This window comes from Loxodonta africana, chromosome 13 (assembly GCF_030014295.1).
Source record: "Loxodonta africana isolate mLoxAfr1 chromosome 13, mLoxAfr1.hap2, whole genome shotgun sequence".
In the NCBI taxonomy this organism is placed as follows: domain Eukaryota; kingdom Metazoa; phylum Chordata; class Mammalia; order Proboscidea; family Elephantidae; genus Loxodonta; species Loxodonta africana.
Genome location: NC_087354.1, coordinates 8,436,751 through 8,448,946, shown reverse-complemented (window position 1 = coordinate 8,448,946; position 12,196 = coordinate 8,436,751).

Here is a 12,196-nt window from a genome sequence, read left to right as displayed (position 1 = left end):
AGATTGAGAGCTTCCCCTCCCCAAATCAAGAACAAGACAACGGTGCCTGCTCTCAATGTTGTATTAGAAGCTCTAGTCAAAACAGTAAAACAAGACAAATAAATAAAAGGTATCCAAATCACAAGAGAACTAAAATTATCTGTATTTGCATGTGACATGATCCTATACATAAAAATCCGAGATAATCCATGAGAAAGTTTCTAGAGGGTTTAGCAAATTTTCAAGGCACAAGGCCAACAAACAAAAATCAGTTGGGTTTCTATACAACAGAAATGAGAAAGCTGAAAAGGAAATCAAGGAAACAATTCAATTTATAATAAAATCTAATACAGATAAAATAAATAGGAATAAATTTAACCAGGGATGTGAAAGACTTATACAATGAAAATTATAAAACAGTGCTGAAAGAGAATAAAGAAGAATTAAATAAGTGGAGCATTGTTCTGTGTTTATGAATTGAAAGGCTTAATATTATAAAGAAGTCAATACTACCCAAAGCAATATATAGATTCAATGTATATTTTACAGAAATGGAAAAACCAATCTTCATCTTTATATGGAATGGCAAGAGGCCCTGAATCCAAAAAAACAAAACAAAACCTGCTGCTGTTGAGTTGACTCCAACTCATAGCAACCCTAGAGGTCAGAGTAGAACTGTGCCATAGAGTTTCCAAGGAGCGCCTGGTGGATTTGAACTGCCAACCTTTTGGTTAGCAGCTATAGCACTTAACCACTATGCAGCTAAAGCAATTTTGAAAAAGAACAAAATAGGAGGGCTGACGCTTTCTGATTTTAAAACATACTATACAGCTACAGTAATCAAAACAGCCTCATATTTGTCCAATCATAGATACATAGACCAGTGGAACAGAATTCAGAGCCAAGAAATAAATACACATCTATGGTCAACTGATTTCTGACAAGGGCACTAAGTACATTAATGGGGAAAGAAGGATCTCTTCAATAAATGATGTTGGAAAATTGGATTTCCACAGGCAGAAAAATGAAGTAAGATCCATGCCTCACACCACACACATGCACACACACAAGCACACACAAAGAAATCAAATTGGATTAAGGACCTAAACGTGAAAACAAAAACCATAAAATTATTCAAAGAAAATGCAGGGGCAAGGGTGTCATGTTGCTGTGGTTAGGTGCCCTCAAGTCATTTCCGACTAATACGACCCTATGTACCACAGAACAAAATATTACCTGGTCCTGCGCCATGCTCACAATCGTTGTTATTCTTGAGTCCATTGTTGAAGTCACTGTGTCAGTCCATCTCGTCAAGGGTCTTTCTCTTTTCCACTGACCCTGTACTTTACAAAGCATGATGTGCTTCTCCAGGAACTGATACCTCCTGACAACATGTCCAAAGTATGTAAGATGCAGCCTCACCACCCTTGCTTCTAAGGAGCATTCTAGTTGTATTTCTTCCAAGACAGATTTGTTCATTCTTTTGGCAGTCCATGGTATCTTCAACATTCTTCGCCAACACAACAGTTCAAGGCGTCAATTTCTCTTCAGTCTTCCCTGTTCATTGTCCAGTTTTCACATGCATATGATGCCATTGAAAATACCATGGCTTGGGCCAGGTGCATCTTAGTCTTCAAGGTGACATTTGCTCTTCAACACTTTAAAGAGGTTCCTTGCAGCAGATTTGCCTGATGCAATGTGTCTTTTGATTTCTTGAATGCTGCTTCCATGGCTGTTGATTGTGGATCCAAGCAAAATGAAATCCTTGACAACTTCAATCTTTTCTCCATTTATCATGATGTTGTTTATTGGTCCAGTTGTGAGGATTTTTGTATTCTTTTTGTCGATATGCAATCCATACTGAAGGCTGTGATCTTTGATCTTCATCAGTAAGTGCCACAGGCCCTCTTCAGTTTGAGCAAGAAAGGTTTTGTCATCTGCATAGTGCAGGTTGTTAATGCGCCTTCCTCCAATCCTGATGCTCTGCTCTTCTTCATATAATCCAGCTTCTCGGATTATTTGCTCAGCATACAGATTGAATAGGTATGGTGAAAGAATACAACCCTGACACACACCTTTCTGGACTTTAAACCAATCAGTATCCCCTTGTTCTGTCTGGACAACCGCCTCTTGATCTATGTAAAGGTTCTTCATGACCACTATTAAGTGTTCTGGAATTCCCATTCTTCACAATGTTATCCATAATTTGTCATGATCCACACAGTCGAATGCCTTTGCATAGTCAATAAACACAGGTAAACATCCTTCTGGTAGTCTCTGCTTTCAGCCAGGATCCATCTGACATCAGCAATGATATCCCTGGTTCCACATCCTCTGCTGAACCCAGCCTGAATTTCTGGCAGTTCCCTGTTGATATACTGCTGCAGCTGCTTTTGAATGATCTTCAGCAAAATTTTACTTGCATGTGATATTAATGATGTCATTCAATAATTTCTGCATTCTGTTGGATAACCTTTCTCGAGAATAGGCATAAATATGGATCTCTCCTAGTCAGTTGGCCAGGTAGCTGTCTTCCAAGTTTCTTGACATAGGCAAGTGAGCACTTTCAGCACTGCATCTGGTTGTTGAAACATCTCAATTGGTATTCCTTCAATTTCTGAAGCCTTGTTTTTCTCCAGTGCCTTCAGCACAGCTTGGACTTCTTCCTTCAGCACCATCAGTTTCTGATCATATGCTACCTCTTGAAATGGTTGAACGTCAACCAATTCTTTTTGGTATAAGGACTATGTGTATTCCTTCCATCTTCTTTTGATGCATCTTGCATTGTTTAATACTTTCCCTGTAGAATACTTCTCTATTGCAATTTAAGGCTGGAATTTTTTCTTCAGTTCTTTCAGCTTAAGAAATGCAGAGTGTGTTCTTCCCTTTTGGTTTTATCTCTCCAGCTCTTTGCATATGTCATTATAATACCTTGTCTTCTCAAGCTCCCCCCCTTTGAAATCTTCTGTTCAGTTCTTTTACTTCATCGTTTCTTCCTTTCGCTTTAGCTGCTTGACATTCAAGAGCAAGTTTCAGAGTCTCTTCTGACATCCACTTTGGTCCTTTCTTTCTTTCCGGTCTTTTTAATGACCTATTATTTTCTTCAGGTATGATGTCCTTGATGTCATTCCGTAACTCATCTGGTCTTTGGTCATTAGTGTTTTTCTTAGCCATCTAGTTTTACTATAACAGAAATATCACAAGTGCATGGCTTTCACAAACAGAAGTTTATTCTCTCACAGTCCAGTAGGCTTGAAGTCTGAATTCAGGGTGCCAGCCCCAGGGAAAGGCTTTCTGTCTCTGTTGGCTCTGGAGGAAGGTCTTCAACATCAGTCTTCCCTTGGTCTGGGAGCATCTCAGCACAGGAACCTCAGGTTCGAAGGTCGTGCTCTGCTTCTGACACTGCTTTCTGGGTTGTATGAGGTTCCCAACTCTCTACTTGTTTCCCTTTCCTTTTATGTCTTGTAAAATAAAACGTGATGCAGGGCACATCCCAGGGAAATTCCCTTTACATTGGATCAGGGATGTGACCTGTGTAAGAGTGGTGTCACAAACCCGCCCTAATCCTCTTTAACATAAAATTACAATCACAAAATGGAGGACAAGCACACAATATGGGTAATCATGGCCCAGCCAAACTGATACACACATTTTTGGGGGGACATAATTCAGTTTATGAGAGTTTTCAGCTTGTCAAATCTATTGTTGAGATGGCCTCTAAATTAAGGTGGAATATACTCAAGGTTGTACTTTGTCTTTTGTGGACTTGTAATTTTCTTCAGCTTCAGCTTGAACTTGCATATGAGTAATTGACGGTCTGTTCCAAAGTCCCTGGCCTTGTTCTGACTGATGATATCGTTCTTTTCCAACATCTCTTTCCACAGATGTAGTTAATTAGATTCCTGTTTATTCCATCTGGTGAGGTCTGTGTGTATAGTCACCGTTTATGTTGGTGAAAAAAGGTATTTGCAATGAAGAAGTCATTGGTCTTGCAAAATTCTATCATGCAATCTCTGTCATCATTCTATCACCAAGGCTGTATTTTCCAAACACCAATCCTTCTTCTTTGTTTCCTACTTTCCCTTTCCAATAACCAGTAATTATCAATGAATCCTAATGGCATGTTTGATCCATTTCAGACTGGAAGCTGTCTAAAAATCTTCACTTCTCAGAAGAAAATGCAGGGGCAAGGCTGTCATGCCTAGCTTTAGCAATGGATTATCAGATATAATTTAAAAAGCACAAACAGAAAAAGACAAAACAAATAAACGGGAACTCATAAAAAAAAAGTAAAGATTTTGTTCATCAAAGTATTTTACCAAAAAAGTGAAAAATCAAGTTACTGATTGGGAGAATATCTTCAGAAATCTGAAAATAGTCTAATAACCAAACTACATATGAAATTTCAACAACTTAACAAAAAGACAAAAAAAAATTAAAAATGGCCAAAGGACTTGAATAGACATTTCACCAGAGAGGATATTAAAATGACCAACAAACATATTAAAAATATGCTTAAAGTCATTAGCCATCAGAGAGATGCAACTCAAAAACCACAATGAGGTACCATTTCACTCCTACTAGGCTGGTTAAGCTGAAAAAAAAAAGAAGAAGAAAGAAAAATAACAAATGTTGGCAAGGATGTGGGCAAATTGGAACCCTTATCTATTGCTGATGGGAATGCAAAATGATACAGCCATTGTGGAAAACAGTGTGGTGGTTCATCAAAAAACTGTAAATAGAACTACCATACCAAACCAAAACCCGAACCTGTTGCCATCAAGTGGATTCTGACTCATAGTGACCCTATAGGACAGATTAGAACTGCCCCATAGGGATTCCAAGGAGCAGTTGGTGGATTCGAACTGCTGACCTTTTGGTTGGAAGCCGTAGCTCTTCACCACTGCACCAAAGGGCTCCAGAACTACCATATGGTAGAACTACCATATGACCTAGCAATTCCACCGCTAGGTATATACCCAAGGGATATGAAAGAAGTGAGGCAAACAGACATATTACATGAATGTTCATTGTAGTACAAACCACAATAGACAAAAGATGGCAACAACTTAACTGCCCATCAATGGATTAATGGATAAGCACAATGTGGAACATACAAACAGTGGAATACAGCTAAGAGGAATGAAGTTCTGATGCTTGCTAGAACATGGATGGAACTTGAAGACATTGTACTGAGTGAAATAATTTAGTTGCAAAAAGACAAATATTATATGACTTCACTTACATAAAAAGACAAGAACAGACGAATGCATAGAGACCGACATTTATTAGTGGTTACCAGAGGAAGGAGGGAAGGGAAAAGGGGGGATGTTATTACTTTTGGAGTACATAGTTTTTGTTTAAGGTGATGGAAAATTTGCATTGATTAAGGGAATGTTTGTAAAGCTGACTAATGTAATTGATGTCATAAGTTGCACTCCTATAAGAAGTTAAACTGGCAAATGTTGTGATATGTTTTGTTTTGTTTTTACAGAAATGTTGAAGTACAGAGGCAAAGCCAAGAAGGCAGAGTAGTCAGATGCTTCCTGTGGTCCCTTTTACAATACCCCCCCAGCAAAAAAGTGAATCTATTATATATGACAAGCTAGGAGCCCTGAAATTCAAAGGCAAAGTCGAGAAATTGCACTGAGCTACAGGGGCTGGGAGAAATGGTCTAGAAGCAGTGGGGACTTGCTAGCCCTAACCCAGTGGGAGCCAGCACCCTGCAGGCCAATTCCACCACAGCCGTGAGCACGGTGAGGCAAGCAGAGAAATTCAGGGTGCATTTTCCACGTCGGGGGAGGGTGAACAGTGGAGAGTCAGTTCAACTGTCCAGAACAAGTGAGAAGCAGCCTACAATCGGCAAAGGATAAGAACCTGTGTTTGACCTATAGCCATCCAAAAATACCCCTTCAGGAAAAAACCCTCCCACTTACTTGCTGCCTTTCCACTCTGCACAGGGTCCCAGCTGGTTGTATCTCCTGGGTTGGAAGAAGTACTCTACATTCACCCTGAGCCATTCTTCCAGCCTTGCAGAAGGAACAAATTAACAAAAATGGAGGGGGATAATTTGCTGGCTCCCCTAGGCTGGGAACTGAGGGCAGAAACAGCTCCTTTGCCTAGGCACAGGCATAAGAACTCCATGAACTTTGAATGCATTTTCATCCCTGCATAGTCCTGTGTGGGTGCATTTCAACAGCATAGGCCCTCATTAGCACAGTACAACACTGTATATAACTGTTTCAGCTATACAGTGGAAAGGCAGGTTCGTGACATTTGACTCCACTCTGTCTATTAATCCAGGTCCCCACCTACCCACATCAAGGGCCTGAAGACTGATGGTTGCACCCAGGACACTTAACCATCCATGACAAGGGTCAAAGAATAAGTGGTGCCTCCAGTCCTTACAGCAAACAGCATTGGGTGCCCATAATCCAGATGCAAGACCCACCCACTTATGTGCTGTAGGGAACAGGGTCACACTTTCCTCAGAAACACTCAGAGGTGATTGTCAGCCCCCTCCTTGCTCAGCATGTGACCCTTACTACACCCAGATACCATTGCCTACACCAATCACTCCTGCTTATCTAGGACTGTAGGTGAGAACCTGTACTACACACTTGGTGACTGACTATCTGGACACCTGAGCTGGATCCATACAAGAAAAGTAAATGGACTCCTGGACTCACATACCTAGTAATAGTTCTAACCACTTGGTGACAGGATGTTAGAGCTTCAAAGGCACCAATAATCAAACTAGCTTACTCAAGCTGCCTATTTGGGCATATCAAAACAAAACAAAGCAAGAAGCAAAGATACAATAAGCAAACAAAATAAATAAATAAAATAACTTATTGATGGACTGGAAACAAAAGTCAATATCAAATCACATAAAGAGGCAGACCATGATGGCTTCAGTAACCTCTCAAAACAAAGAAACAAGGAATCTTCAAGCCGAAAAGAATTTCCTGGTATTACTGGAGATAGAATATAAAAGGTTAATATACAGAACTCTTCAAGAGATCAGGAAGGACATCAGGCAAAACACAGAACAAGCCAAGAAACACACAGACAAAGGATTAGAGGAACTAAAACAGATTGGACAAGAGCATAATGACAAATTTAATAAGCTGCAAGAATCCATAGAGAGACAGCAAAAATAAATTTAGAAGATTGGTGATAAATTCCAGAATTAATCAATTCAACAGAAAGTCACAAAAACAGAATTGAGGTAATGGAACTCAGAATTAGTGATATTGAAGATAAAGCACTTGGCACCAACATACATGAGGAAAAATCAGATATAAGAATTTTTTAAAAAATGAAGAAACCGTAAGAAGTATGTGGGACTCTACAAAGAGGAATAACCTATGAATGATTGGAGTTCCAGAATGGGGGATGACAGAAAATACAGAGAGAATTGTTGAAGATTTGTTGGCAGAAAACTTTCCTGATATCATGAAAGATGAGATGTCTATCCAAGATGCCCATCAAATCCCATACAAGTTAGATCTCAAAGAAAGTCACCAAGACATATTATAATCAAACTTGCCAAAACTGAAGATAAAGAATTTTAAGAGTGGCTAGGGACAAAGGAAAAGTCACCTGCAAAGGAAAGTCAATAAGATTAAGCCCAGGCTACTCAGCAGAAACCATTCAGGCAAGAAGGCAATGGGATGACATATATAAGGCCTTGAAGGAAAAAAAAATTGCCAGCCAAGAATTATATATCCAGAGAAGCTGTTTCAAAATTTTATGGCAAAATTAGGACATTTCCAGACAAACAGAAGTTTAGAAAATTTGTAAAAACCAAAATTATGAGAAATACTGGGAGTTCTCCAGTTAGAAAGTAAATAACATCAGACAACAACCCAAAACCAGAACACAGTACAGAGCAACCAGATATCAACCCAGAGAGGGAAATCACAAAAATAAAGCTAAAATGCTCAAAGAATGGAAACACAGACGTCATTATGTAAAAGATGATAACACTAAAACAAAAAAGATGGACTGAAAAACATAGTCATAGGTGTTTCATATGAAGAGGAAGTCAAGGTGATATCAAGAAATAAAAGATTGGTTTAAACTTAAAAAATAGAGGGAAGTGTTAAGGTAACCACAAAGGAAACTAACGATCTTACACATCAAAATAAAAAACAAGAAAAAACATAAAGACTCAGCAAATACAAAATCAACAACAGTGAAAAAGAGGAAAAGAAAATATATAAAGAAAAATGACTTAGCACAGAAAATTAAGTGGAACAAATAAACTGACAACAAAACACACACAAAAACACATCAAAATGACAGCACTAAATTCATACCTATCAATAATTACACTTAATGTAAATGAACTAAATGCACTAATAAAGAGACAGAGAGTGGCAGAATACATAAAAATACAAGATCTGTCTATATGCTGCCTACTAGAGACACACTTTAGCCTTAAAGACGCAAAGGAACTAAAACTCAAAGGATGGAAAAAATATATATCAAATAAAGAACAATCAAAAAAGAACAGAATTTTTGTTGTAAAATCCACAACAAAGGATAAAGAAGGACCCTATATGATGATTAAAGGGTGAATATGCTAGGAGAATATAACCATGATAAATTTTTATGCATCCAATGTCAGGGCTCCAAAATACATAAAACAAAACCCTAACAGGACTGAAAAATGAGATAGACAGCTCTACAATAATAGTAGGAGACTTCAACAGACTACTTTAGGTGAAGGACAGAACACCCAGAAAGAAACTCAATAAAGACATGGAAGATCTAAATACCACAATCAACCAACTTGACCCCATAGATATATACAGAACACTCCACCCAACAGCTGCCAAATATACTTTCTTTTCCAAAGCCCATGGAACATTTTCCAGAATAGACCACATGTTAGGCCACAAAGTAAGCCTTAACAGAATCCAAAACACTGAAACATTACAAAGCATCTTTTCTGACCATAAACCATAAAAGTAGAAATCAGTAACAGAAAAAGCAAGCAAAAAAAAAAGAAAAAAAAGCAAGCACATGGAAACTGAATAACACCTTGCTCAAAAACTATTGGGTTATAGAAGAAATTAAGGATGGAATAAAGACATTCACAGAACCAAATGAGAATGAAAACACATCCTACCAGAACCTTTGGAACACAGCAAAAGCAGTGCTCAGAGGTCAATTTATAGCAAGAAATGCACACATCCAAAAAGGGGAAAGGGCTAAAATCAAAGAATTAACAAGACCAAAAGTAGTTCTTTGAAAAGATCAGCAAAATTGACAAACCATTGGCCAAACTGACAAAGGAAAACCAGAAGAGGAAGCAAATAACCCGAGTAAGAAATGAGGTGAGTGTTATAACAACTGACCCAGCTGAAATTTGAAGAATCATAACAGAATACTACGAAAAATTGTACTCTAACAAATTTGAAAACCTAGAGGAAATGGAAAAATTTCTATAAACACACTACGTACCTAAACTAACACAAACAGAGGTAAAACAACAAAATAAGCCCATAACAAAAGAAGAGATTGAAAAGGTAATTTAAAAACTTCCAACAAAAAATCCCTGGCCCTGATGGCTTGACTAGAGAATTCTACCAAGCTTTCAAAGAAGAGTTAACACCACCACTACTAAAGGTATTTCAGAGCATAGAAAAGGACGGAATACTCCCAAACTCATTCTATGATGCCAACATAACCCTGAAACCAAAGCCAGGTAAAGGCATAACAAAGAAAACTACAGAACAATATTGCTCATGAACTTTGATGCAAAAATTCTCAATAAAATTTTAGCCAATAGAATTCAACAACATATCAAAAAAATAATTCACCATGACCAAGTGGGATTCATATCAGATATGCAGGGATGGTTCAACCTTAGAAAAACAATCAATGTAATCCACTACATAAATAAAACAAAAGATAAGAACCACATGATTCTATCAATTATGTGGAAAAGGCACTTGACAAAGTTCAACACCCATTCATGATAAAAACTCAGCAAAAGAGGAATAGAAGGGAAATCCCTCAACATAATGAAGGGCATTTATACAAAAACAACAGACAACATCATCCTAAGTGGAGAGAGTCTGATAGAATTCCCCTTGAGAACAAGAACCAGACAAGGATGACCTTTATCACCACTCTTATTCAACATTGTGTTGGAAATCCTAGCCAGAGCGATTAGGCTAGGAAACAAAATAAAGGCATCCAAATCGGTAAGGAAGAAGTGAAAGTATCTGTATTTGCAGATGATACAATCTTATACACAGAAAACCCTAAAGAATCCACAAGAAAACTACTGGAACTAATAGAAGAGTTCAGCAGAGAATCAGGATACAAGGTAAACATACAAAAATCAGTTGGATTCTACTTCCAGCTGACCTGGCACCACAGACAGAAGCACCACACCAACTCTCCACAGCAAAAACCCAAAAAACTAAGTAAAACAGAGACAAATGTCATTCCCGGAACCCAGTGTCAAACGAAGAGAAAAAACTCATCCAAACACTGAATGGAATAAGAAACTGACAGAGGACTGCGAGCAAGGAGAGATACATGCCCAGGTTCCTTATCAGCTAATGCAGCACTGATTTGCCACCTTGGACTCCTGTCAGGGATCGGCTGACAGGGAGCATGGGAAAGCAGCTTCACTGAGCTCCCAGCAGGAGACAGAGCACCCAGTACCTAGAGATACACACTTTCCCATTCCCCATTCTCTCCACGCTGCTCTACCTCTGAGCTTCCTGGCTGGCTGCAGTGGCTCGGCCAGTCAGGAAGTGCAGCGTCCATGCCACTTAGATTCACCCCACCCACCTCCAGATAGGCTGACAGGGAGTATGGGAATGCAGCTTCACGAAGTTCCCAGTAGGGGACAGAGCACCATTGAATGAGGTATATATGCTTTCCTAGCCCCCACCTGACTTCCCCTTCCACTTCAGCCTCCTCTGCTTCCCACCAGCCACAGTCTCTTGGCCAGGAGGCAACTGCTTCCACCCTGGGCCGTTTGGATTCGCCCTGTCCAGACTGGCGAGGTTCCTGAGCTGGTGTTGCTTCTTTCCATCTCTTTTGGTTTCTCCCATACTGCAAACCACCTCCCCTTCTTTGTCTCAAACACCTGGCTCCGTGTGCCATCATCTTTGCTTCTTCTTGAAGGGCTCTGAAACCACACTCAATTGGGAATCCACTCCCCTAGCCTGAAACACCATGCTGGTGGGAACACTGGGGCTTTTTTATTTTTTGCTTGTTTTGTTTTGTTTGCTTTATTCTGTTTTTTTTTGGGGGGGGTTGTCTGTTTTCTTTCTCTTCTCACACTTGGTAGCCCCTTCTAGCTGGGCTGCACTAAGGCTTAGTAGACACTCTCCCAATCTGCACTGTTGTGTAGACGGGACCCCTGGGGCATTTCTTTTTTTTTTTTTATTCTTTTCTTTTTTCCTTCTCTCTTTTTCCCTGTCTTTCCTCATTTCTCAGTACTCATCTGTTTATACTTACCTTCTTTCCCTTTCTCCTGAATACCTGGTGCTGTGTGACATCTATACTCCCTCTAGCCAGTCTATACTGCATAACCTGGGAGACTTCTCTGGTCTTTGTGGCCACATTGGTGGGACCGCTGGGGGCTTTTCTTTTCTTCTTTATATTTTCCAAACTTTGTCTAAAATTTTTTTCTTTTTCCCTTTTTGCCCCTTTTTTTTGTCAGGTTCTCATCTCTCCACTCAAACAGTAAGCTCCCTTTGAAGTATTTTTTTTTCTTTGTTTGTTTTTGGCCCCTGTTTCTCTCTCCTCTTTCCCATACCCATACTAGCTCCATACATCATAACCTTCCCCCTCTTTCCTGCCAACTAGCACCATATGCTGAACATCACACCTCTGAGCAGCACAGGCATGGCCTACCAGAACCTACCTGGCACTGATTCCTGGCCCGACATGTTGGTCCTAGTAGTGCCACAAACAACCCATCCCAGCATGTCCCCTTCAGGTGGGCCTGCCCTGCTGCACCATAGCTGAATGACTTGCTCTACCCATTGGACAGAGAGGTGAAAAGTATTGCAACTACAGATGGGCAAACAAAACAAAGAAAGCACAGACCACCTGCTCAAACATAATCAAATAAAATAAAGAAAGCAAAATGAAACAAAAAATCTACAATCAAGAAAGGAAGAAAATAACTACTGAATGTCCCAAAGACAGCAGGCAATATAAAAAAAAATTTTTTTTT